Source organism: Sorex fumeus, unplaced genomic scaffold, assembly GCF_029834395.1.
Source record: "Sorex fumeus unplaced genomic scaffold, SorFum_2.1 ptg000006l, whole genome shotgun sequence".
Taxonomy (NCBI): Eukaryota; Metazoa; Chordata; class Mammalia; order Eulipotyphla; family Soricidae; genus Sorex; species Sorex fumeus.
The window spans coordinates 1,176,705-1,202,367 of NW_026606063.1; the positions used below are offsets into that span (position 1 = coordinate 1,176,705).

Here is a 25,663-nt window from a genome sequence, read left to right on the forward strand (position 1 = left end):
GTGGCACCGGGTAGTTTCCTAAGTTTCATTATTTATCCTCCTCGTGTCCGTGATAACGGCAGAATCCTGAGTTAGGTGTTGGAAACGGTGTCGAGCGTCCAATGCGGACCCCGCCCGGGCCGGGAGATGGCGCGGAGGCTCGGCGCGTTTCCCGCCCGTTCGGCTGCTTGAGTGCGTGCCCTGGCACCCCCGGGTACTGCCCGGGTAGCCCCCGGGCCCAGCCAGTAGCTCGACCAGTCTGCCAGTGGGAGTTAGTCGCCCCCAGGTTCCTGAACCACAGGGAGCCCCTCGCCCCCAGCAAGGGCCCAGCCGGATCACAAACCCCAGGCAGCCCCGACAGACCCAACTGTCACGTTCGCCCCGTGTTTCCCAACTTCAGCGGCGGTCTTAGGTAATCTGGAGGAACTTCTAAAAATATTCATTCCCTGAGCTCTGCCCCAGACCGGGCCAGTCAGAACCGTCGGAAGCAGGGCTCCTGGCCTGAGAGCGACACCCTGAGCTCCCGTGCTCAGGGGCCGCCTTGGCCCTGTGTTCTGGAGTTTTCCTGGTGGCGCTCGGGGCTGGGCTGGGCCGGGGCGGGGGTTTGGCTGCCCTCTGGCCCTGTGGGTTTCTTCAGCACGCCCTGGCGTTGCAGATAACACGCAGGGATGGAGGATGTCGCTCTCCTCCTTTCCGGCTTTTACTTCCAGGTTTGGTGACTTGGCACGGATCCCAGGGTTCAGATGTGGATGGCCCCCCCACATTGTGGGAGCCACACCCGGGGGGCCATACCCAGTTGTGCTGGGGGTCAGGGGTGTGCCGTGACGGGTCAGACCCCGGCTCTCCCAGGCAAGGCACGTGCCCTGCCACTTGAACCACGTGCCCGGCCCACGACTGACTTTTCGAGATGACTTTTTGAAAGAAGTTGAGATGTCAGTTCAGTTGTTTCTATTATCCTTTCTGATAATAGTTGGCATTTTATTTTTAGGCAGTAGAATATTATGATTTGAATCACCACCCTCTGACTGAGAGGTGTAATGATAATCTTTGAACTGAAATGAACTGTGGAAGTCGTCGTGCCCTTGGTAGGTAAAGTGAGGCTGAACGGGAGAGGGCTTCAATGACCAAAAATGGTCTTTTTACGTTCGGTCCTACAAGGCTCTTTTCGGGGTGGGGGCTCCCACGCGGCGCTCGTGGGACCCTGGGGTCACTTCCTGCGATTCTTCACCCTGGGCCGCCTGCTGACTCAGTGCCAGAGCCAGGGTTGCTGGGGTCCTCGGGGCCACCCTGGTGGTCTTTTGGGGTCTCTAGGTGGACCTGCTGTGTCTGGTCCACTTGTGGCTTGTGCTCCTGACCCTGAACTATTTCCCTGGGCCTGCAGTTTAGGGGTTTTTTTTGCTTTGCTTTCTGGGTCACATTGGCAGTGGCCACTCAGGGTCACTCGGGGCAGGCTTGGGGGACCATCTGGGTACTGGGGATCCGCTGGGTTGGCCACGTGCAAGACAAATGCCCTGCCCGCTGGACCATCCCCCTGGCCTTTTCTTGTTGGATACTTGTTACCTGCTGTGCTACAGTCAGATTCATGCTTGGTTACAATGTTACATTATTTTTTTCACTTTTGCAAGTCTGTTTGGGATAGGAATGGGGCAGCAGATATGTCAGGCTCAGGGTCACCAAAGTTCATCCGCGGCCCCTTCATTTTTCTATTTAAGATAGCAGATGTGGAAATTTTACTTTGTGGTAATGTTTTCTAGTCTAGTTTAATTGACTACTTTTTTTTTTGTTTTTTTTGGCTGTACCCAGAGATGCTCAGGGATTTCTCCTGGCTCTGCTCTCGGGAATCTCTCCTGGTGGTGCCCAGGGGACCCTCTGGGATTGAACCCAGGTTGGCTGTGTGCAAGACAAGAGCTTTACCAAGTGCCTTACCTGCTGGGCTCTCTCTCTGGCCCCGTTTGTAGGATTTTCTCTTGACTCCAGTGTTTTGTAATTCCGTGATGTGAGGGTGCAGGTTTTTGTGAATTTTTTTTTATTGTTGTTTTGCTTTTGTTCGGTGCCTTGAGTCAGAACGTTGAACCTCCCTCCGTATGTTATTCTGATTTATCTTCTACCCCACTCATTTTCTTCTCGGTTGGCTCTCCCCTTTGAAGGTGAGCGAGTCAGTTTTGATTTTGGTTATTGCTAAGTTCAGCTTAGTTCCTTTGAAAATCAGCTGGGTCCTAATAGTTTCCTATTCCCTGCCAATATTTTCAGGGTTGTCTTTTTTAGGGGGTGAGGGGGACACCGCTCTGGGGGTGCTCAGAGCTTACTCCTGGCTCTGTGCTCAGGCTCACTTCCTGGCTGTGCTCTGGGGACCGGGTACGGTGCCGGGGATTGAACCCCGTTTGGCTGCGGTCACAGCCCACAGCTTCCCTCGTGAGTCTGCTAAGTCTTTTTGCTGCGTGGGGCCTGGAAGGCCCCTCTTGCCGCTTCGCTTCCTGGTTTCTTCTCTCTGCGTGCCTAGTTGTCTTTGTGTGACGTGCACTGGCCAGGACTCACCTGGAGTTTCGCAGGAAGGCACCTTCTTAAGAAAGTTTCGGAATATTCCATCTAGCAGTTTCAGCCGTTTCTGATAGACTTGCTCTAGGCGGCGCCAGTGTAGGAAATGGAATGATCTTCCCTCCCCCGCCCCCGCCCCCAGCAGTTAACTGAGGGACACAACTTTGCTGCTGGTACTTTCATCAAGAGTGGTGTCTGTTTGGCGGCTCTGTCTAAATGGACGCTTCCTTGAATTCCAGTGGTAGCAGAACCTACGGTGTCGCTTGCAAGTCTTAGTGAGTTAAGCAGATTATCAATCATAATTAATTTTTTATACTTCCGAACGATTCTTTATACTGAATTTTTCAGAATTATAAACCATACGTGAGTTTTTTGGGGCTGCTCCCAGTGGTGCTTGGGCAGCCCTCCTAGCAGGATGTGGGGGATCAGACTCGTCGGCCGCCCGAGGCTGTCCCTGCCCCCGCTGTCCTCCCACTCTGTCCTCTCGGTAAACAGCCCCTTTACTCGAGAGGTGCTTGAAAGTCCAAGTCATCTGGTTTCCTGTTATCAGCCTATCGAGGACAACTTGGTGTTGGCCAGACTTCCTTCTGTTCTTTATCCCTGGCAGTGCTGGGGCCTGGGGCTCGGCTGTGGGCTGGGGTCACTCCCGCGGGTGCTGGGACTGAGTGGGCGTGGTGGCCACGGGTGAGCTTGGCACGGGGCGCCTGTGCCCCCATCTCTCTAGCCCCTGCTTGGTGGAACCTGGGTAGGGCTAAGCCCTGGGCCTCTCGGTGTGCCGCTGGGAACACATTCGGTGGCCGGTGTGACCGTCACTCCCCCGTCCTGCCTTGCCAGAGGGCGTGCGGGTCTCTCAGCCGCTGGTACATCATTTTGCTGGGCCTCATTTTTATTAGTAACTTGCGTGGCGTATTCGATATGCCAAACACAGTCACAAGTCTCACAGTGGAGGCGTTGCTGGGCCCGCTCGAGCAAACCGATGAACAGCGGAGGACGGTGCTACAGTGCTACAGCGTGTGCAATAACATGACCCAAAGTCAGAGTTCATAAGTGTCTGTCGTGGGATTCCCACTGGCAGAGCTGTAGGTTGTCTGCGTAACTAGCTCGTTTTGTTTGGGGGGCCACGCCTGGGTGCGTTCGTGTGCGTGCCCTTCCCGGGTACTCTGCTCTGTGCGCGCTGGGCCCTGAGGTCAGGTTCTCTGAGCCGAGCGTTGGTTCAGGCGAGCGTTGTTTCAGGGGGCTGGGGGGGGGGGGGGCGTGAGCATAGGTTTAGGCGAGCGCTGGTTCAGGCCAGCGAGCCGTCAGCCACTTCCCCCACCGTCCTGGAGTGGTTTCCGCACAGTGACTGTGGAAGTGGCAGGACCGGGGGATGGCGGGAAGGGCGTGGGAGGAGGCAGCATCAGGGAGCCGGGACCCGGGAGGCAGAGCGCACGGAGCAGAGTACCCGGGAGGGCAGGTGGCCAGACGGGTGTGGCAGGGGCCGGGGGCCCACGCGTGCGTGTTCCCACATCACTTCTCGGTTTCCTATACTGGCATTAGATCCTTTTTCTTCCTCAGGGACTTCGGATTTAAGTTTCTTGCCTGGTTTTCACTTAGGGCTGGAGGGGTGAAGTGTCTTAATAGCCCAGTCGGACGTTCAGGGCTGGGAACCCCCGTACTCAGGCTGGTCTCCATCCGGGACCCCTTTTCCCCGAGAAAACTTCCGCCGTCCCGGGGATGTAAGATGGGCATAATAGGCAGATGTAGAAATGGGCACAGCAGGCAAACATTGACTTTGTGGCTCAGACTTTTCGTCGCCCCCAGTCGTGCCGTGGGCCCGGTGTCAGCAGAGGGGCTCCCCGCTGCGTGGTCTTTGGCCCCTCACCCTGGCAGCTCCGGGAGCCGAGGGAACCGGTGGAGTCACTTGATGAAGTCTGCTTGGAAACGCTGTCACGACTCAAAGTGAATCGCTGCCACTTTCAAGCTTTTCTTCAAGTAACTAATTTAGTGAAGCCGTTTAACAGTTTACAGTTTCGCAAAAGTTTGGCAGAGTAGCACTCCAGTTTCTTTTAATGATTGTACGTATTTCGCGTGGGAAAGCCTGCAGCGGAATGGTTTTTCTTTTTCGGGTTAACGATAAATTTGAATGTCTTTCAGCTTGCTCTGAGGGCAAGTTTACGTTACATCTCTACGGTTAATCTAGTTTCTCGATCAGATATTGAATTTTGTGCAGCACTCGAGGTCATTTCTGACCTGTGTTCCACGTGCACAGTGTTTGACAGAGTCACACGTCAGGGCCTGCGTGAGTGCCGAGGCTGGAGTTAGACTTCGGAGGACATAAAATCACTTTCGGCCAGGCGGAGCCGTGTGAGTCCTGTCCCAAAAGGGCCCTGTGTCTCTAAGGGGCGGGGGTGATCTGTCACCGTGGGAACAATTGGCGTGTGGGAAGGAAGATTTTTCGGTAAAGAACAGAGAGCGAGCGGCCGATCTGGGATGAGTCGGGGAGGTGGGCCGGGAGGGCCCTGGGGAGCGGCAGAGGAGGTTGGGTGGAGTCGTTTTTCCGGGTGTGGCGAGCTGGTTCCTGGCGAGTGCGCCCGCCGTGAGCGAGCTCCGGGCCAGGGCGTGTTCGGTCACCGCCCCCGGATGCTGCTGGAAACTGACCCCGTACCAGCACGTCCAAGTGGAGACCAACCAACACGAAGTCAGGTTCCCCGCGCTGAGGCCCGATTCACCTGATGGAAAATCACTGCCCAGCCTGGAACGTGCTCTCGGTGTTTATTTGTTTGTTCTAGAAGTGAGACGCTCGGCAGTGAGCAGAGGACCCGAAATGACGGGCCCGGCCCAGACCTGCCCCTGCGGAATGTGGGTCCCGTCAGAGGAGGAGGAGGCTGGAATGTGGGTCAGCACGCCGGGCCACTCCACACACGGAGCCCGGGACGAGCTCCGGCTCCTGCTTCCCTCCTTCCCGAGCACCTCACGCGCCCTCCCTGCCTGAGCCCGGGCAGAACACAGTGCCCGGTGACTGGCCTGGCCAGACAGACTGACCGGTGTGCGGGCGGGCTGCCTTTGCTCTCGTGTCTGCCCACTGAGTTTCTGCTCCCTTCCCGGCTTCCGTTGGTGTTCTCTGGGAATACTTGGTGGATGTTCATACGCAGTGAACTTTTGTGCTGCCATCACTGCTGGTTGATGGGAACAGAGGGATGGCAGAGGACGGGCGACCCACTCACCTGGGCGGGGGGCTTGGACTGAAGTGTTTAAGTTACTTCCTGTTGGTTTTCGGGACATACCCGGCCGTGCTCAGGACTTCCTCCTGGCTCAGTGCTTAGGGATCCCGACCGGTGGGGCTTGGGGGATCTTACCAGGTGCTGGGGATTGAACCCGGGTCTGCTGCATGCAAAGCCAGTTCTCCACCTGCGGTGCTCTCTCTGGCCCCCGAAAGCATACTTGGAAGGAGTTCTGTGCTGCTGTTCTTGAACAAACTCTTAATCATCCATCGGATTTGTGTGTGTGTTGGGTGGGGGGAGGGTTTGGTTTTTGGACCACACCCAGTGGTGCTCAGGGATCACTCCGGGCGGGACTTGGGGATCATCGTGGTGCCGGGTTTGAACCCACTGAGTTCTGGGCTTGGCGTTACTTGCCGGAAGCACACTGAATGCAGCCCCCTGGAAGCCCGCGCCCTTTCTCTAGTCTCGTTGCGGTCCTTTCCCCCACTTCAGGCTTGACAGCCAGCGTTTCAGTTGGCCGTCTTTATTGTCCAGTCACCGTCTGTGTGTGCCCAGACTTTATGGGTTTCTGTACTATTGAGTGAAACTATCTAATCAGCTCCACAAGTGCAGCTGATAGAAGCAGGTGTGGGAGGGAGTTGCCTCGTGGCGAGGTGACCGGGAAGCTGGGTGCACGGGCGGGACCCTCGCGGTGTGCCTCGCCGTGGGTCATGGGCCGTGCCCCTGCCTGGGCGGGAGCGTCCTGACTCACACCGGCCGGTGGCAAGTGTGGCTGTCAGCTGCCACCCGCCTCCTTTTGTTTCCTCCCTGGCTGAGTCACTCCGGGCGCCTCTGTTTCCCGAGACCCGCCAGGCCGGTCAGCACTTCCCGGTGCGTCTCCGTGGATTGTGAATGAATCACGTTCCCTTGCATTGTTCCTTAGCACGCATGTCAGACCTGTGTCTCTGCATGCATGGCCAGTCTCCCGGGGCGTTGGGTCTCTCGGACTGTGCAAGGGGACTCGTGGGGATCCCGGGCGTGGACCCGGTGCCTGGTGCGTGTCGGGAGACAGCGAGGCCGTGGCTCCAGGGCACCAGGTCCTTCTGCCTGGGACCCCATCGGAAAGAGCTTCTAGAACTGTGGGTCTTGCCCAGGCCCTCCGGGTCCCTGTAACAGGGCTCCCTCGAGGGGTGCCGGCTTCTGAACCGCAGCCTGAGGTGAGCAGGGACGGGCGGTGCCCAGTTTGGGCCGTCCTTAGTGGAGGACCCTGTTCTCTTCCCGAGTGCATGTCGCCCTCACGTGTCACTGTGCCATGTCCCATCAGCTGGGCATCAGGACCTTTTTTTTCTCCCCTAAACCAGGTGTTGCACACTTTTGTCTTCTTTTTTTTTTTTTGCCTTTTGGGTCACACCAGTGATGCTCAGGGGTTCCTCCTGGCTCTGCACTCAGGAATTTCTCCTGGCAGTGCTCGGGGGACCATATGGGATGCTGAGAATCGAACCCGGGTCAGCCGCGTGCAAGGCAAATGCTCCACCCACTGTGCGATTGTTCCAGCCCTGTGTCATTTTTTTTTAAGTGAAAAATCATTTGGATTTTTTTTTTTTTGGGTCTCACCCGGCGATGCACAGGGGTTACTCCTGGCTTTGCACTCAGGAGTTACTCCTGGTGGTGCTCGGGGGACCACATGGGATGCTGGGAATTGAACCCGGTCAGCTGCGTGCAAGGCAAATGCCCGACCCACTGTGCTATTGCCCCAGCCCCTTGAATTTTTTTTTCCCCCTGTGAAAATAAATCTTACAACATCACTTATTTCTTTGCATTCTCTTTTTTTCTGGTTTTGTTTGTAGCTGTATGACCAGTACTTTGTGACTTCAAACTTCAAATGAGACAGAACTGTTACCCGAACTTGAGAATGACAAATCTTGATCTTCTCCTCTCAGAGCTTGCTTATTTTCCCTCCTATCAAAAGCGAAAGTTGAACTTTGCAGATTCTTGCATCAAGTGAGAATGTGAGGATAAATAAGCACAGAAGGCTGAAATGCAGAAATACCAGTTTCCGGAGCCTGGCAGAGCGTTTGGCGCGGTGGATTTTAGGAATGTGTCCCTTTGCTCTGAGGCCAGGCGAGAAGGTTGGTCCCCACGGTGTACCTGCGTTCTCACGGGCCCCGGGGTCAAGCGGAGACTCGGCAGATGGGGTTCTCAGCCTCGTGGGGCTTGTAATTAGGCAATGATTTTGAACTTGAGAGCGATCCTGATCTATGATTCAGTGCTAATAAAGGCTTCTCCCACTATCAGGAAGCAAAGCGTTCCGAAAGGGTATGATTTGGTGGGTTATTTCTTGGGCACGCTGAAGTTCTCCCTCCACCGAAATTAATGGTGATAGTGTTCCCAGACCCGAATTATATCACGGAGGAATGGCCTATTCTTGGCTTGCAGAGGAAGCCTGGGTCCCCGGCGACAATGCCACTTCCCTTCCCCGTGTCGGAACCCGCGGGGCGAGTCACCGAAGAAACCTCTTGCTCAGCACCTCCCGGTCGGGCTGACGCCCTGGCCCTGTCCCGGCTCGCTCTCATTTCTGGGTGCAGACCACATCACCTCCAGGTTTCCCCTGGTCTTTTTTGAAAAAGAGGGCGCCCAAGGGTGTGGCAGACGCCCAGAGGCGAGCTCGGAGCCAGCCTGGTCAAGCGCCAGAGACTGAACTGAAGCCGCCTTAGTCACTCGCTCACGTCCCTCTTTTTTTTCTTTTTTGGGGTCACACCGGGTGATGCACAGGGATTCCTCCTGGCTCTTCGCTCCGGAATCACTCCTGGCGGTGCTCGGGGGACCACACGGGATGCCGGGAATCGAACCCGGGTCGGCCTCCCATCCCTCTTTCCCGCCAGACTGCTCCGGCTTTCCCTTTCTCGGGTGCTGCTGGGCCCTGAACTGCTCCGCACTGGTCAGGGCCTCTCGGGTTGCCGCCTAAAGTCACGTCCCGGGCTGCTCGTTCTCCCGGCTTGGTGTCCCGCCGCTCGCGACGTGGCCGTTCCGCGTGAGACCGTCCTCCCGGACCGCGGGGCCGGGCAGGGGCTGCGACTCGGGAGCGTTTCCTGCCTGCGTCCGTCTCGCCTCGGCTTCCGCGCCCAGCAGACAGACTCCGTCCCTCTGGCCAGCCCGGCGGCCTCCCTGCAAGGAGACCCGCTGCCGAACGTCATTTTGCTCCCTGTCCCTTCGCTCCCGACACCTGGTTCTGGTTGTTTTGGGGTCCGGCCTCGCTCTTGGAGCTGCTCCTGGCTCGGTGCCGGGGTGGTCCCGGCTGTGCTCGGGGACCCTCTGCGGCCGCCCACCGACCCTCCGCTCCCTCGTGCAAGGCGGGTGCTGAGCCCTCGAGCTGTCCCAGCCCCTTCCGCCCTTCTTTTAAGAAGGTTATTTCTAGCACCTGTCAGAGTTTGTTAATGATGATGTGAAAATTGAATTCAGTTTAGCACGAAGGAAATCCTGACTAAAAAATGCAAAAAAAACTTATTTTTTTTTTTTTTTGGCTTTGCTGCTCTGATAACTGTAAAAAAAAAAAGAACTTGATTATTTTGGAGGATTTCATTCCTGTGTTCAGTAGCACTGCACTGTCCTCCCGTTGTTCGTCGATTTGCTTGAGCGGCCCAGTAACGTCTCCATTGGAGACTTTGTTGTTACTGTGTCTGGCATATCGAATACGTCACGGGGAGCTTGCCAGGCTCTGCCGTGCGGGCGAGATACTCTCGGTAGCTGGTCGGGCTCTCCGAGAGGGGCAGAGGAATCGAACTCGGGTCGTCGGCCGCACGGCCGCATGCAAGGCAAACGCCCGCCCCGCTGTGCTGTCGCTTCCGCCATTCAGTGACAATTAAAAAAAAAAATAGCCCAAGTCTTACAGCCTCGGATTCTATTTCTCTTAGCTGAGCGCTGTCTCCCGTGGGAAACGTACAGATCAGCAGAATGAAAACAGAGAAAACGCGAGACGTGCTCACGGCGCCCTGGGGGGGGGCAGCACCCCCAGTCGCTGCAGCCACAGGACAGTGAGGGACTGTTTCGGGGGGTCACTCCTGTTCCTGGCCCCGAGCTCGGGGGAGCCGTGGTCGGTGCAGGGCACAGCCCCCCGGTCCCGGCCGAAGTGGCCACCGGCTGAAGTGCCTGACCTTCCGCCCCAGGACCGTGGCGCTCGCTGGAGGTGGCCAAGTCACTGGCTTTGTTTATTTTTTTGTTTGTTTGTTCATTCTTTTGCGTCACGCCTGGCGGTGCTCAGGGTTGCCACGCGGGGTGCCCGGGATCGAACCGGGACTCGGCCGCGTGCAAGGCAGGTGCGCTCCTGGCTGTGCAGCAAAGCGACTCTCTTTCCAGAGACCGCCGAGGTCAGTGAGGGAACCGGGTCTCCCACCTCCCACATCAAAGAACCTTAGCTCAGGACCCGAGACAGTCAGTCGTGGCCCTGAGTTATCAAGAAAACTTCAGTTGTGGTCATTAGCGCTGTCATCTAAGAAGCTGCAATTTGCAGGTCTTGAGATTTGCTGTACTTCAAAGCTGAAGTGGCTTGAGGTATCTTGATTTGTGTGTGCATGTGTGCGTGCATGTGTGCGTGTGTGGGGGGGGCATTAGGGGTTACTCCCGGCCCTGTGCTCAGGAACTACTCCCGGGGGTGCTCGGGGGCCCCTGTGGGATGCCGGGGTGCAGCCCGGGCGCAGCGCGGCCCTGTGGGACCAGCCCCTTATTGCAAATTGTTTTCTGTTCTGTCTGGTTGGCCCTTTTCTCTCTCTCGCTACCTTGGGGCTTCTGCCCTCGCCAAGTCTGTTGTGTGTTCACGTGCCCCCTCCCTCCCCTTTGCGGTCACCTCTGTGGCCGCCGCTGCCTGCGCTGGCCTCCCCGCCTCCGCCCCCCACGCTGCTTGGTGGCGAGCCTTGGGCGTGCGGCCTGCCGGGCCTGCCCCCGGTCCCCGGGCTGGCGCACTTTCTTTTCTCTCCTTCCTTCCCTCCCTCCTTCCTTCCGCTGCGGTGCCGCCAGGTGCCACACACACTGGGTTGCTGTGTGTCAGAGGGCGCACCCTTCGCCCTGACACCCACAGAGGGCCCGGGCAGGGGTCTCTGGAGGCCCCTGGCCTGGGGGCCGGTCAGGGCACTGCCTTCTGGGCCCGGCCTCCAGCTCCGAGGTTGGTGCTCTCTGGCGAGCTGCCCCTCCTTGGGGTTTTCTTCTTCCTCTTTTTTTTTGCAGATTATGTGAAAAAGTGGTTGCTTAAAGCTGTGACTTAAGTTTCTGTGTTAACGCCGCCCACCTTTTTTTTTCAATCCAGGCCTCCCGCAGGTAAAGCTCAACCCTTCAGCTGTCTCCCCCGCCGGGGTTTTTTTTTTTTAAATTCCGGAAAGTTGATAGTTGAAAGACATGTAATTATTAATCAAGCTAGTTTTAATAAAACTTCCTGAGTTAACGAGTGTTCTGTTGATTTTTAAAAAGCTGTAACTTGGCAGGGCTGGAGTGACGCATCGCAGGTAGGGCACTTGCCTCGCATTTGGCTGACCCAAGTTCGATTCCCGGCACCCCGTATGGTTCCTCCAGCCCCACCAAGGGTGACCCCTCGATGCAGAGCTAGGAGTCAGCCCCAAGAACTGTCGCGTGGTCACCCCTTTGCCCCTCCCCGTAACCTGGTGTGACTGTGCTATAATGTCAGAGAAGAAATTTGGACTGTGAATCATCGAGTCCAAATCAGTTTCTACAGAGGGGAATGGCGTATTTAATCGAAATAGCTTCTGTAGAACTTAGAAGTGAATTTAGGTGTTGACTTCAGACACTCCGCACTTTCTACTTCGAAGTAGGAATAGGCCCAGGGCTGGGCCCGGGTGAAGCAGATCAGAATCAGAAACTCCTTCAGCGTGGGACAGGCATGGCGGCGTGAGCTTAGGCGTTTTATTTGTCGTTGTCTGTGTGTTTTGCTGGGGGTCAGACAAGGGGCCTCGCTGCTGGCCGGCCGGCCGGAGCTGCTTTACTGCTGGGCTGAGCTGCTGAGTACAACAGGGAAGAGCAGGATTGGCTGCAGGGCGGGCGGGAGGGGCTGGCGGGTGGCCGAGACCAAGAGAAGCGGTCAGGGAGGGTCTGGCCGGACAGCGGGAGAGGGTCTTGCATCCTAAAGGAAGTTCGTTGCGTCATGAAGATTCTTGCGATCTTGTTCTCCCGCCGTTGGGTTCTCGCACTTTTCTGTTCGTGCTCATCGCCCCGGCTCTGCCCATGATCCTTTATACTTAATATCCTTTATACTGGTTCCGTCAATAAAAAAATAAATAATTAAAGTGTGTCTCGTGTGACCATAAAACAATGTGCCAGTGTAGCCCAATGGCATCTGCTTGTTATAGGAACACGAAGAACCACAAACGGATCATTCAGGGTCTTGACAAAAAAGTCTGACCATCCTGTAGGTGGGAGATCCTGTGGTGAATTTGCTCACCTGTCTTTGTTCTCGGTTCTCTCAGTCCCCCTCCACTTTCCTTTACGTATCTTTGCCAGCTCCTGCCGGTCCTGTGTTGATGCACATTTTTATGTACAGGACCAGACCTCGTCACACTCTCTTTCTCAGGGCTCCATCTGTGCCGTGCTGCGTGGATTGAGACATGACTTCTTTTAGGTCCTTCCTTCCTACGCTAGTGGGCTGTGGAGTCGCTGATCTGTTTGGCGTGCGCAAAGTGCGTTTAACCACGATGCCACTTGCTGTCCAGGGCCGCCGCCTCCCCCCACCCCACCCGTGGATCCTAATGGCTCGTTGCTGTCCCCGCCGCGCCGAGCATCATCGGTTGTTTGGCTTTGTGCTCGCCGGATGGATGTAAGGTTCTGTCTCCTACTGGTGTCAGCGTGCCGTCCTCATCCTCACTGAGTCCAGACCCTTCTTTCAGGGCTGGGGGCGGGCTCAGAGGAAAAGCATGTGGCTTGCCTGTGTCTTGGGTTTGATCCCCGCCACGCCAGGAGAAATGCCAGTAAACTTCTCTTCCTGCCTCTCCGTTGCTTGCTGTGTCCTCTGTAGACGCGTGGGGGGGGGGGGGGGGTCTCCACTTGCCAGAGCCCTCTTCTAGCTCCCTTCACAGGTAGGGCTGGTTTTTTTTACTTTTTTGGAACTTATTTTTGGTAAGCGTTCCAACAGGCTGTGTTTAGTTTTAGCTGGAAATAGAATGATAGTTTTACTAAAGCTAAGTAAATCCCGTCGTTGTGAAGCGGGGTGAGGTGAAGCCAGTGGAGTTTGTATTTATAGGAGAGCCATAAAGCAAAACGACAGGCATCGTTGGCGTAACAGGCTGAATTATAAAAAGGCACATTCTCAGGACTTCTCTTACAGGTTAATAAGAGCGAACACAGTTAGATCTGCTGCAGCCCTTTTGGGAAAATATTCGGGGTTTGTGAATGTATGAAAACCCGGATGACCAACTCCGTAGAGCTGAAGAGTGCTTGGAAGCTTGAGCTTTGTGCTTCCTTGCAGACAAACGTCCGCCGTGGCGAAGAAATGAGCCGCACAGAACGTTTGCGCTTGATTCTCATCTTCCCTCCATCCAAGCTCTCTCCTTAATCCTTTGTGCGTTACTCCCGTGGGAAATAGAGGACATGAACCCAGGTCCACTCCGCGTTTGTGATTGCAGAAGGTGTGCGGGACCCAGGAGGTGGCTGAGCGGGTGAGCCCCCCTGGCCCACGGGTGTGGCCCTCAGCAAACAGACATGGCGTACACGTTTATGTCTTAAACACGACAGGTTTATCAATAATCAAACTGTGTCTCGTGTGACAATGAAATGAGTTAATGCAGCACTTGCTCAGAATGATAAAAGAGAGGACCGGGTTAGTAAACTTTAACCTCTGTTCCTGCAGTGGCTCTCTTAGGGCCTTGCTGGCAGTGCTCGGGGCTTTCTCCTGGCTGCACCCTGAGGCCACTCCTGGCGGTGCTCAGGGACCGTGTGGGGTGCGGGGGGTCGGACCTGGAGGGCCACAGGCCAGGCGGGCGCCCTCCCCGCGGCGCTGTCTTTCTGGCTCCAGCGTGGTCCGTGTTTGTCCGTCGATAGCTCCAGCTTCTGTCCTGATACTTGGTGGTTGTCCAGCCGGACGGGTTTTTCCTCTCCGCCTGTGTCTGCAAGCAGCGGAGTTGAGGGGGAGCCGGCCGTCCCCACTGTTGTCGTGGGAGTAGATGAGGGCGGAGGAGGCCCAGCAGGGCGTGTGGCGTTGTTTTCAGCGAGGGAAAATGTTTGTGGATCTTCTGTGTGGGCCACACCCCCGGCAGCGCTCTGCTCGGGAGACCATCTGGGGTGGCAGGGATGGATCCCGGGGTGGTGCCCTGAGGGTGTCCTGTCTCCGGCCCCCCGCGCTGTCGGTTAATGTCTGTTGAGTCTCTTGTTTCGGTGCTCGGGGGCCCCGGGACCTGTGGCTCGCAGTCCTGTGAATGGCGGGTTCTTGCTTGACCTCTGCCCTCCCGAGCTTCAGCCCCGAGACCCTCTGGGCATCTGCTGTTCCCATCAGACTCTTTGGACCCCGCCGTGGAGAGAGCGTGTGCGCCGCCCTGTCCCGCCAATCTCCAGCCCCAGTCATTCCACGGCCGTCCAGAGCAGCCGGCTGTGTGGTTTCCTCTTCCCTGGTGGTGTTCGGTATTCCACTACATACATACATACATACATATTATCTCATTATCTCATTCCTACTTTGGACAAACTGGCAGGCTACCGAATGTAGCCTGCCCACAGGGCAGAGTCTGGCAAACTCCCCATGGCGTACCCGATATGCCAAATACCAGTAACCATGATGGGTCTCATTCTCCTAAAGAGCCTTGAATATGGCACTTTTTAAAAATCTCAGGGCTAGGACGAAGGAGACGTTACTGGGGCCTGCTCGAGGCAATCGACGAACAGGATGGTCGTGCTTGTGCTCGTGACATACAAGTACGTCAGCAGGGCCCTGCTGTAGTCCACTGTGTGTCGGGGGGAGCCTTGCACTGCATCTGCACCGCGGTTTCTCTTTGTCCTGGTTTGCTTGGTCTTGGGGCCGCAGCTGGCGGGCGGACTCCTGGCTGAGCTGCGGGGACCCCGCCTGGGTCCTGGGGTGCCGGCCTCGGCAGCTCCCTTCCCATGCAGGCGTTCTTGGACGCCTGGTTGTTTCCGGGTTCCAGCCGCCGTGAGCAGTGTTGCCCCCTGTGCTGTGGCTCTGGCCCCCAGTCACCTTCCCTCGGCCTCACCACGCTGACCCCAGGGCCTTGTCCGGTCATCATAGATCGAAGCTGTCACTTGGCCTGTGGGCTCTCGAGCAGAAAGGGCAGGCGGGAGGGTGGGAGCCCAGGAGAAGGTCTGGCGGTCAGGTCAGTTCCCACGCCCGGTGGCCCCGGAGGCCCCTCGGTGGCCCTGCAGGGCCGGGCAGCCGGACCCGGACCCGCCTCCTCCCCTGCATTTGGGAGTCCCCTTCCCCATCCCCTGCAAGAGAACGGGGGGTGCGACCGTGTCAGCTGGGAAGATGAGCACCTGGAGGTGTGTCATAAGCGCAGGGAAGAGGCGGGTGTCGGGCGGTGGTAATGGAGCCCGTTTCTGTGCCCACGGAAGGTCAGCTGCGCGCCCCGCCGCGTCCTGCAGGGTTGGGCGAGGGGGTGGTTCGGAAGTTCAGAGACCGAGGCGGAAGCAGAAGCAGAAGAGCATCGCCCACTGGCCCTCGGTCGATTGGAGAAGCAGCGGGTCCCGCCCTTCGGCTGGCACAGACCACGCCGCCGGAGCGTCCCGAGCCGTCTGGGGCCAAAGGCTCGGCGGCCTTCTGGGGGTGGCGGCCACGCGACACTCCACGGTTCCCAGCCCCGAGGGAGCCCAGCAACTCAGCCGCGAGAGTCGGGTTTGCTCGGGGCCTGGCCTGGGGCTTCCTCAGCGAGACCAGGGAGACAGAAGTCGCCACAGAGGGACTCGCTTTTTTTTTTGCCCCCGGTAATCCCATTTGCCAGTTTGTTGTAACGAGCAGCTTGACTCTGGTTTGTCTGTGTCCGCTGCAGGGGTGGGCTTGGGCTTGCCCCTCCACTGGTGGTAATAAAAGCACACAGAAAACAGATTTTTTTTATATATCCGCATGTCCGCTCCACTCCCCCCCATTAGTGAAAACGTTCGGCTAATTTGCATTGCCACCGGTCACATATGTTTGTGATTCATTGCCTGGGAATATTGGGTTTTGTCATTTGAATCCGTTGCTGCTGATGAGTCAGGGCTGCCTTCGAAGTTTGATGCGGGCTATTTTCTTCTTGTGATCCTGGGGATGGATCCAGGATCTCTGAGCTCAGTCCCCGGCCAGAGCTGCCTTGCTGAAAAAGGGAAGCGAAGAACGGACACGGGCAGCAGAGCTCCTAGTGTGGTCTGGAAAAACCTTCACCCTCCGTTATCAAGTGTGAATGTTTAAAACTTACCATTTGAGTTTTTGACTTTCCGGCTAAACTGTAACTTTGCACTTAATTATTATCTCTACAGCTCGTCTCTGGCGTAGAATCCATTTATTGTGTCGATTGATATTAGCTATTTATTTGGCTATTTATTTTATTTATTTTTATTTTTTATTTCTTTGCTTTTTGGGTCACACCCAGCAATGCTCAGGGGTTACTCCTGGCTTTGCACTCAGAAATTACTCCTGGCGGTGCTCAGGGGCCATATGGGATGCTGGGAATCGAACTCGGGTGGGCCGTGTGCAAGGCAAACGCCCTACCCGCTGTGCTATCACTCCGGCCCCTGGCTATTTGTTTTAAAAGATGAGTTTTCAGAGGCTCTTTCTTCCCCATGTTTTGTCATAGTCCGTTATATCTTGTTTTCAACCCCCTTTGCCATGTGCGGCTCAATGGTGATGATGATTCCCTGGCTTGGGTCACGGGGTCTCCTGAGTGGGCCACGCGTGGGCCCCCTTCCGTGTTACATACCTGAGCTGTGCGTCAGGCAAGCTCTCAGTGAGTGAAGGGGCCCTTTTCTGGGTGGGGGCGGGACGTCCCGTGCTCGGCAGTGCTCGGGGCTCTTCCTGGCCTGGACGGGTCCAGGGGCCAGCGTGGTGCGGGGACACTATGCAGAACGCACGGGCCCGTTGAGCACCCAGTGAGCCGCCGCCCAGCACCTGAGTGGATCGGTTTATTTTCGTTCGGTTTTGGGTCGCACCCCACAGTGCTTGGGGCTTAGTGCTGCCTCTGTGCTGGGACGGTGGGAACGGGCCGCCAGGAGTTGAACCCAGGTTGTCTGCACGCAGGGCAAGGGCCTTAACTTCCTGTCCCTCTGGCCCCTGAGTGCGTGAATTTAACGGCAACCGATTGCTGGAATGTGGCCGGCTTCGAGTGTTTCCTTTTTGAAATGGTGAGGCTTTGGGTCGGGGAGTGCTGTGGGTGGGGAGCTTGCCCTGCGTGCGGGCAACCCGGGTGCCGCCCCCAGGACAGCACTCCAGGCTTCAGCAGGAGTGACCACTGGACACAGAGCCAGGGGTGGGCCCCGAGCACTGCGGGGTGTGGCCCCGAAGCCAAAGCAAACAGGAAAAAGCCCCATTTGAAAAAAAGCCCAAACAGAAGCAAAACGATGAGGCCTTCCTGGTTCCGACAGGTGAATCTTGGTCCTTAGAATTGCGTTGCTGCTGCTGTCGAGTTTTTGTTAGACTCGTTTGATCGCCTGGAAATCTGCTCGCGGACGTTCTGTCTGTCGTGCTTTCTGTTAGGGAGGCGTCAGGGATCCAGACTCAATGAAAGTCCCTGTTATCTGAGAAAAGTTAATAACCCACTAGTTCCTCCCTTGCCCCCGCCCCCACGGTGCTCGGGGTGACTCCTGACTCGGTGCTCAGGGATCACCCCCGGCAAGCTTGGGGACCATTTGGGGTGCCGGGGATTCAACCCGGGGCAGCCGCGTGCAAGGCGGGCGACCTCTGCACCGTGCTGCCCCTCCGGCCCTCGGCTAGCCACTTCCGTGTCAGCTCCACGAGTCCACGCGGCAGCCCCGTGCCAGCTGCTTGGGCTTTTGGTCCATTGCCAGACTTGGCTCAGGCATGTCGTCTCCTAGTGGGCTCCATGCAGGGGCTGCTGGGTGGGAGTTGCTGGGTGGGGCTGGCTGGCCCCTCAGGCTGCTGCACTCCCACTTCAGTGCTCGCCTACTGTCCAGGCTGGGGGATGGAGGTCCGACGGCTCTGCGGGGTCGCGCTGGCACAGGCCCGGGCCCAGAATCGAGGCCTCACGCGTGCATGCCAGCCGCAAGCCGGGTTCCTGCCAGACTCCGATTCGGCCCAGTCATTCATGCGCAGTCCAGAGCGCAGGAGATGCGGTGGGTCCCCGCTGTGCCGTCCCCGTCCCCGTATCGGAGGAGCCCTGTCCTGCACTTCTGGCTGCTCTCATACTTTTTTTTTTTGGCTTTTTTTTGTTTTTGGGTCACACCTGGCGATGCACAGGGGTTCCTCCTGGCTCTGCACTCAGAAATCACTCCAGGCAGTGCTCAGGGGAACCCTGTGGGATGCCGGGGATGGAACCTGGGTCGGCCATGTGCAAGGCAGACGCCCTCCCTGCTGTCCCTGCTGTGCTACTGCTCCGGCCCCTCAGTTGTTTGCCTTTCAGGGTAGTGATCTGGGGCTCGTGCCGGGGCTTGACGTGGGGCCTTCTGCGTGTGCGCCATGCTCTTCCCTCTGAGCTGCCTGACCGGCCCCAGACGGCTCCCACATCCGCAGCCCATGCCCACTGGAAATGGAATCTTCCCGCCTGGTTCAGGAAGGTTTCTCCGTGGGGGTTTCGTTCGCTCTCACGCTGTTTCCAGCCCCCCCCCCCCCCGGCACATCGCTGTGCTTACGACCCCTATTTCTGGGCTGGAGCAGTCATGGCACTAGGCTAGAGATGCGGCGAGTTTGCCCGGCACCGCCAAGCCCGTTTGGATCGCCAGCGTCAGACCCCCGAGCACAGAGCAGGACGGGGCCCCGAGCATTTGGCTGGGTTTCCCCGCGCCCAGAGTGTGTTCTGTTCGGTAAAGGTGCGTGAGGACTGGCCTCTTCAGGACCGCCAGTGGCATAGATGTGTGGTGCTCCCATTCTCTTGGCCTTCCGGTTCGCCTGGAGTTGGGACCTCCCGGCACACTCATTCCCACGCTCCGGTCTGCTTTGAGCGTCCGCTTCTCCCACTTCCCAAGTCTGTCGGCAGAAAAATGACACGCGGTCAGATTTGTCACTTCGTTTCCCAGTTCTCTTTCCATCTCTTTCCATGAGGTTGGCCCGGAGTGTTCCGTCTCCCCTCCTGGGGGCTCCCGCCCTCCCCTCAGGCTTGGTCTGCCTCCCCTCACTGTTAGGTCCCCATCTCCTGCGTTCTCTCTTCTAGCGTGTCGTATCTTTTATCTTTCATTGCCAGCCTTCAGGAAGGATGTCTGGGAACAGACTGTTTGGAAAAGACGTCTGAAAAAGGAACGACTGATGGTGATGTTCTAGGATGAATCCGTGTCTCGACCACGTTGGGCTGTTTCGTAATAGCTCAGATACTACTCTGATTCATGAATGTTTCCGTGTGTCCCGTGTCCCCCTCTTTGGACTATTTTTTTTATCCTGGCTTAAAGTCTTTCTAAGATGGATTTTTGGTGTAAGTGGCTTTTCATTTTTATTTGCCAGATCCTTATTATTGTTGGTGTGATTTGTTACTGCTTTGTGATTTTTTATTCCTTGTGTGGACTGGTTACTGCCCTCCAGGTCTGGACATTCCTGAGTAATTTCACTGATACCTTTTCTTAATTTTCTCCGCTCTCTGGGAGTTTGTTTTTGTTGAATATTGAGCTCTTTGATTTCTTATTTTTGATTAATTTCCCATTTCTTTGCCTTTTGGTCTATCGGGTGTTTTGAGTTCTCTTTTACTGTTTTGACTTATGTTTTCAGTTTCAAAGGATTTTGTTCTTCAAATGTTTTTCTAGGGTCGTGTGTGTGTGTGTGTGTGTGTGTGTGTGTGTGTGTGTGGGGAACAAGAGTTTTTTTAAGCCACACCCAACAATGCTTAGGGTTACTCCTGGCTGTGTGCTCAGGGATCACTCCTGGTGGACTCGGGACACTACAGGGCGCTGGACATCGAACCCCAGTCAGTTGTGTGCCGGGCAAGGACCCTGCCCACTGCTGGTCTGTCTCTCTGGCCCCTGGAACCGGATTTGATTCTTGGTTTCGCTTGCTAGCTCAGTGGCCATGATGGAGGTTGTCATTGGCTTGTCCTGTACACAACCAAGTCATCTACTTTGTATTCTAGTTCTTTAATGCCTGACGATTTTTTCGGGGCGGGGAGGCACACACCCCCCCCCCCCCGCTCAGTGCTCCCGGATGTGCTCAGGGGTCACTCCTGCGGTGCCCGGGGACCGTCTAGCGGAGGCGAAATTCACCCCGCGGTGACCGTGTGCCGGCAGTTTGCTCCCGTTCCCCCTCTCGGGCCGGTTCTTCGGCTCCGTTGCTGGCGTTGGCGCTGGCCTTGTCGGTGGGAAGGAGCCCAGTGGCAGACGCTGCTCTGGGTCGCTGCACGGGGCGTGCTCCCCGCCGTTGCTGCCCTTCCCTGAGCCCCGGCGTGGGGTCCCTCCGTGCTCCCCCCTCACGTGTTCGTCTCCATCTCCTCGAGGCTGGGGTCTCTTCTCCGATGCCGCTGGGACCCGTTGCTCAGCGTGGAAACTGGTAGAAGCCCGTTCCCCCTTTCCTTTGAGGGGCCTGGCGGGGAGGTGGAGGCTGTCTCTTCTTGCAAACGGCCACGCGGTCGCCCTGCCCTCCACTCCGGCGCATCCAGGCTTGGGGCCCGCGGTCTCACCCCACTCGGGAAGTCCAGCTGGCTCCCGGGAGGCCGACTCCTCGCTCTGTGCTTCGGTTCTGGTCTCGGGGTCGCGCCGAGCGGGGTGCAGGGCTGCTCCGTGCTCGCGGTGGGGGCCTGGTCCTGGCCTCCCTGCCCTCGGAACCTCTGTCCTGCCCTGCACGCTGGGACCCGCCTTCTTCGGGGGCCCCCCCAGGGAGGCAGGGAGCCGAGCCGCCTGCCGCGTTAGGGACCCCTCACTGGGGGGGTGCACCTCCTCGTCAGAGCTGGGGGGCGTCACTCCTAAGGGGTGCTGGGGGTGGCCCGGCCCCGGGAGCCAGTTCCCTGCTGCCGCCTTTCTTTCCGCATTCTCTTTGATCTTGTGGCTCATATTTTTCAAAAATTCATTTGATGTTATTTTTCAGGGGTGAAGGAAATGTTTCATATTTATAATTTTCAAATGTAGGAGTAGGAGCCGTATTTCGCGTTTCGTAGCAACTGATGTGGCAGAGAAAGACCCAGAATTAAAACTTGTTCAAAGCTCCGCAGCACGGTCCTATAGCACTGCCCTCCCGTTGATCGTCGATTTGCTCGAGCGGGCCCAGTAACGTCTCCATTGGAGACTTTGTTGTTACGGTGTTTGGCATATCGAATACGTCACGGGGAGCTTGCTGGGCTCTCCGAGAGGGGCGGAGGAATCGAACCCGGGTCGGCCGGCCCGGCTGGGTGCAAGGTAGATGCCCTATCGCTGTGCTATCGCTCCAGCTCAAAGCTCAAGGGAAAAAAAAATCATATAGAAATTCTGTGTAGAACTTCCCAGGTCGGGAAAAAAAATGGTCTAGTTTATAGTTCTTGCTTTTTGTGCCTCCAGTTGGCTTATTATTATCTTAGTTTTCTCCTTTTACTGTGACTAAAATTTTCTAAAAACACGATTGCGTAATCGCAGTGTAGTCAGGTACTTTGGACAGGACGTTTCTGGGTATTTGTGTGGTCGTCATAAACAGATCTCTAACTTGGTGGAATACAGAAACATTATGTTCCAGTGCCAGTCCAGTGTGAGACAGTCGGGAGAAGTGTTTGCACGAACGCAGGGCTCTGTCTGGAGGGGCTTGAAGGTGACAGGTGACCCCTGGGAGTCTGGCAGCTTAGAGAGGTCGGAAGGAGTCGTGCAGGGGACTGGAGTTTGCGTCCGCCCAGCGGACAGAGATTGTTTTCATTACTGGGAAATGAAAGGCAACGCGTTGGGCTTTGGACTTTGGACTTTGAACTCACTGAAACTTGGGTGATCTTTTATATCTTATCTGGACAGCTAAAAATATAGTCATAAATAGGGATTTGGAAGGGATTCAGTGAGACTTGTGTGTGTGTTGCCTGTCCCCTTGCCCACCTCTAAAGCACTCTGCAGTTCCTGGATGGAGACGTGGGGCAGTGCCTCCCTATCTTTGCAGTTCCCTGAATGGAGAGGTAGGGCAGGGTTACCCCATCTCTGCAGTCCCCTGGATGGAGAGGTGGGACAGTGCCGCCCCATCTCTTTAGTTCCCTGGTTGGAGAGGTGGGCCAGTGCCGCCTAGTCTCTGCAGTTCCCCGGTTGGAGAGGTGGGGCAGTGTCGACCCGTTCTCCGCTGACCTGTGTACTTTACTTTTGGCCTCTTAATTCTGCCAGGTGGTGGAGGTCGGAGGTGGCCCAAGTTTGCCCCCTGGCACCGTGGTGCCTGGTAGAAACACTGATTGGGGTGAGGGAGCCGCAGATAGCTCAGCGGGCTAAGGCTCGGGTCCAGTCCTGGCACCTTGGTCCCGGGCACTACCAGGAGTGACCCTGCTGGTAAAGAAAAGAGCAAAGAGTGGACAGGCTGCCTGGCCCGCGGGGTTGGCTGCGTGTTGCCACCACTGGGTGGAGCCGACCCCAGAGGGAGGTGCCGAGACCAGCTGCAGTGCCACCCGGGGCTCCGACCACCAGCGCGCCCCGTCGCCAGGGCGCAGCAAGGATCTTTCTTTTTTCTTTTTTTTTTTTTTGCTTTTTGGGTCACACCCGGCGATGCTCAGGGGTTACTCCTGGCTCATGCACTCAGGAATTGCTCCTGGCGGGGCTCGGGGGACCCTATGGGATGCTGGGAATCGAACCTGTGTTGGCCATGTTGGCTGCGTGCAAGGCAAACACCCTACCCGCTGTGCTATCGCTCCAGCCCCGGATCTTTCTTGATCCTTGTGAATTTGCCTCGTTCGAAGTGAGTCTGTGGGGGTCCCTGATGTTAGATTTTTGTGAAATTGGTGGCTCTTTCCTTCCTGCAGCAGATGATTTCGATGACAGCTGAAAAATACTCAACCCAAACTAGTATTTTGTGTTTTTCAAAAAATGCTTTCCAGAGATTTCACTTTTGAATTTTGACCCTTTTAAATTTTAGGGTTTAGACAGTTTAAATATTTTCATAAGTGGCACACTTAATTATTCATTAGATATTCCCGTCTAGGCACAAAATGCTTAGCTGTAGAATATTTATATTTCTTACATCTCTTTGATAAATTAGAATGGAAAAGCACACATACATAAATGTTCTGTTATATGTGGTCTTAAATAATTGAATAACGGTTTGGAAATGTGAGGAATCATTTTGAATAAATAATGTAAAGGACTCAGGAGGCATCACTGAAGTGTGATCGCTTCTTTTCCCTGAAGCAGGGTTTCTCCCCGTGCACTTGTGTCTTGAACCGTCAGGTATTTGTACAGATGGATGGAAGTGTGACGGCTTGGAACGCGTGAGGGTCATTTTTATACCCTGTCCACTTGATCAGGTGGAACTTCGTTCCCCTTTTTCTCTGGGTGTCAGTTGAATGTCTTATTCCCACTTTTGTTCCCAGAACTTCGGGAAGTTCAAGGGAGTTCACTCAGTGTTGAAGTGACATTAGTGTAGGCAGACACGTTTTCAAAAAAAAAAAAGAAAAAAATTGTCAAGCTGCAGCTTAGTTCCGTGTGAAAAGGTCTGGCACGGAAAGAGGAGCCGGGTCACCGCCGGAAGCAGGCGCCGCGGCCCCGAGCACGGCCTGTCGTGGAGGAATTCTCCCGCGCCCTGCAGAGGGTCGCCCTTGGGATCTGAGCACGCCCGGCCTTGTGGTGTCGGGGGGAGAAGACCCTCTGCACAGCTCGTGCTTGGCGGCTAAGGTCTGCCCAGCCCTCCGGGAGAGCTCGAAAGGGGCGTGTTCTCCCGTAGCCACACACACACACACACACACACACACACACACACACACACACACACACACACTCGGCCGTGAGCCTCGCCTTTTTCTCGGGTGATTCATTCATGGTCTTGGACTCCTCGGAAGCACCATCCTCTTTGGCCGCGTGCTGGCTGGCTCGGGGCTCCTGCCCCTCCCACGCGCTTGGGTGGGAGTGACCCAGCGGGCAGCTAGTGGCTCGAGAGTCTTGCTGGGCTATAGTAAGGGGGCTTGGAGTTGTCACACACCGCAGTGCTCGGGGAGAAGGAGCCAGTGCTGAGACCTGGGTCTGGTCTTTCCTAGAGAAGAATCCTTCTGTTAGACGCGCGTGGGGCTGGGGCACAGACTCCAGGGCCACGGCCTGAGCCCGCGTGTCCACCAGTACCACGCAGGCCCCCCAGGACCTCCGGGCGCCCCCTCTGAAGCTGGAGGCGCCTGCGTGCGGACACGTGAGGCTCGGCGAGCTGGGGGAGGGCTGGGGGAGGGGGTCTTCCTTTGCAGACTGCTGCTTCTTTGGGACTTTCCTCTGGAGCATCTCCGAGTCGTCTGTGTAGGCTGAGTTTTTTTGTTTATGCTTTTTGGGTCACACCCGGCGATGCACACAGGTTACTTACTCCTGGCTCTGCACTCAGGAACCACCCCTGGCGGTGCTCAGGGGACCCTGTGGGATGCAGGGAATCGAACCTGGGTCGGCCGCGTGCCAGGCAAACGCCCTACCCGCTGTGCTGTTGCTCCAGCCCCTGTGTAGGTTGAATATTTTAGCTTCCAATGTGGATTGCCAGGACGATGGGGAAGCAGAATTGCTGGGGACAGGAGGAGTGACTGGTGATCTGGGCAGGAAGTAGGGCCTAGTACGGGTCGGAGTTGCTGAACTGCCCACCCCAGGCCGGCGGAGGCAGAAAGCGCCAGTCCCGCCCAAGCCTGGCAGGAGGGTACGACAGGAAGAGGCTGATCATTGACTTTCGGGGGTGTTTGGGTCACTCACCTCCTGCATTGGCACCCCCGGTGCTTGCCGCTCACGTGGCGGCACCCAGACAGCCTGCGTTGGGCCTTGGCCGACGCGGGTTCCCAGGGCCCTCAAGGGTGCCACGCGGCTCCGGGGAGCTCCTGGCAAGTGGCGCCCACTGTTGTGTGTCTGAGCCCGAGGGCTCGCGCGCGGGTGGCTGGTGCGGTTCAGCGGGTCGGTCCGTGTGGGTGTGGACTCGTGGTGCCCTCTGTAGCCTCTTCTGCTTGGCTTGGCTTGGGGGCTGCCCCCCGGGGAACTCTGGGGCTCTCGTGGGTCAGTGTGGTGCTGGGGTCAGCCCTGGGTCCCCACACTCGGGACACGCGCAGCCGTGCGCCTCTCCCTAGCCTGGACGCCCTTGCTCTCTGCACGCAGTCAGGTTCCCTTTTGTGGCGTTAGTCAGTCACCTACACACGGTTCCAGCCATAGCAGCCATAGTCCCATGAGGAAGGTTGGAAGAACCCAGCGGGGGCTCGGCTTGGGCAGGGGAAGGTGCCCGCTTGGCATGTGGTTGGCACCCAGGAGGTCCCCTGAGTGCGAGCACACAGTAAGCCCCAGCACCACCGGGCGTGGCGCAGAGGCTCGAGACCCCAAAGCCCAACCCTCCCCCAACACTAAGGGTCTTGGTGGTCTGGAGTGTCTGTTCGTTCTGGGCCCCGAGTGAAGGAGGAAGTGCGCGTGTCGGTTCGTTGAGCCCTTTCCTCAGCCCTCGTGGGGGTCATTGGGGCCTCCCCGGGCTTGGGGGTGGCATCTCCCCAGCGACCACCACATGCCAGGCTGGGGTGGGCACGACCATGGAAGTGGGAGAAGGTGGCGGGGGACGGGACTGGCCGCTCTGGGCCGCGTCTGAGGAGGGCAGGGGCTGAGGCGACGGGTCCTCTCTGAAGGTCTGGCTGCTCCCCCCCCACCCCCCCGGGCACTGTCAGTGTCTGCAGCAGCTTCCCTCGCGTGGGTTGGCGGCCGTGGCTGACAGCGTGTGTGGTGGGGACCTGCAGGGTCTCCCCCCTCTGTCCCTTCCCGCCTGTCGCCTTTCC

General features: G+C 57.0%; 2 protein-coding genes across 2 annotated transcripts in view; both read left to right on the plus strand.

Annotated features, from left to right (window-relative positions):
- Positions 1–25,663, plus strand: part of HEATR5B (HEAT repeat containing 5B) — a 254,056-nt gene that overhangs the window by 85,696 nt on the left and 142,697 nt on the right. The gene's annotated exons all lie outside the window — the stretch shown is intronic.
- STRN (striatin) overlaps positions 1–25,663 on the plus strand; it is a 76,659-nt gene that overhangs the window by 4,249 nt on the left and 46,747 nt on the right. The gene's annotated exons all lie outside the window — the stretch shown is intronic.